This window comes from Nannospalax galili, unplaced genomic scaffold (genome assembly GCF_000622305.1).
Source record: "Nannospalax galili isolate Female #2095 unplaced genomic scaffold, S.galili_v1.0 scaffold1734, whole genome shotgun sequence".
NCBI classification, from domain to species: domain Eukaryota; kingdom Metazoa; phylum Chordata; class Mammalia; order Rodentia; family Spalacidae; genus Nannospalax; species Nannospalax galili.
This window is the reverse complement of record NW_008335062.1, coordinates 13421-14762: the sequence shown is the minus strand read 5'-3', so window position 1 is coordinate 14762 and position 1342 is coordinate 13421.

Genomic DNA, 1342 nt, shown 5'->3' with positions numbered 1-1342 from the left:
TCATTTAACCAAGTTAAGTGGCTGTTTGGGTTTCACCGCATGGAGGCAAGCGGCAAATTGTGAAGTTGACTGGATGTTTAGACATGGGCTCTCCTGCCTGAGTGGTTGTTTGACAGGACAGAGTGGGTGTTTTGTTACTGCCTGGTGACCAGTATGACCTGTGGCTTTTGCTCAGTGTGACTGAGCTGACTGCTTGCTTGACTGTGGTGATGGGTGGTTTCACCAAGTCGACCAGTTGTTTTGTCACGGTTAGAGTGGCTGTTTAATTGGATAGGTGTTTTGGCATTCATTAGCTCAGCTGACTGGGTTTGAATGAACTGACTGAATGTTTGAGTGAATTAATCCAAATATTTGGACATTGTTTGAAGCTGTTGATTGGTGTTTATGAGAGCCTAGGCGTGCAGCTATTATTTGACCCAGTCGACCCATTGTTCTGGCATTGTTTGACCTCCAGGCTGGTTGTTGAGTTGCTGTGCTGTTTGGGTTTTGTTTAGCTCTAAAGACAGACCGTGTGAGAGTTGTTAGATCAAGGGGATTGGTGGTTTGACAGTACTGAACAATTGCTTCAGTATTATTTGACTGTGTTGGCTTTTTCAACCTGTGATGTCATGTTGTTCCAGTCTGACCCAGCTGTTTGCAGACCCCGATTTGGGGGTGGCTCTGTTGATAGGCTGTTCAGGCACTGCTGGGACCAGCTGTCTGTGACTTTAACCTCCCCCCACCCTCCATTTTCACTGTCATTTGACCATCAGGGTTTAAGTGAATCCAATGCACGTTTCCACAGGATTTCCAGGGCTGCCTAAGCTGCCCAAGTTGCCCAGCTTTTGGTCTCCAGTCAACAAGCACAGGGGTGTCCAGCCCAGCCCTGCACTTGCGGACAAACCACCCGGGAAGTGGCTGGAGCTGAGAGGACCAAGCACCTCCAGCATGGACTAGGCAGGTGAGAAAGTCCGGGGCAGCACAGGGGGAAGTGCAGCTGCTGCGTGCAAGCAAGCACTCGGCTGTGCTCTCCAACTCAGAGTGCATTTGGCAGGACACCTCAAGAATGCAACCTCTGGGTTAAGTGGTTGAAAAATTAGGCCCAATGGGGCTGTTTCACTGAGAATTTACAGTCACTCATAGAGCTCACCCTGATCAAGAGCTCCACCCACTGCGCAGAGAGGCCGGGGTTGTGCCCACAGAGCACCCCTCTGCCTTGAGGGGCCTGAGTGCCCTCCCCATGCACTGGGCCACTCCCTAAATTTCATGGGAAGTGGGAAGAACCCTTTTTCCCACATCTCATCATCTTCTTGGTAGGAGGCTACCCAATGTCCGATATATGCAAACACAGTATCTCTATCTG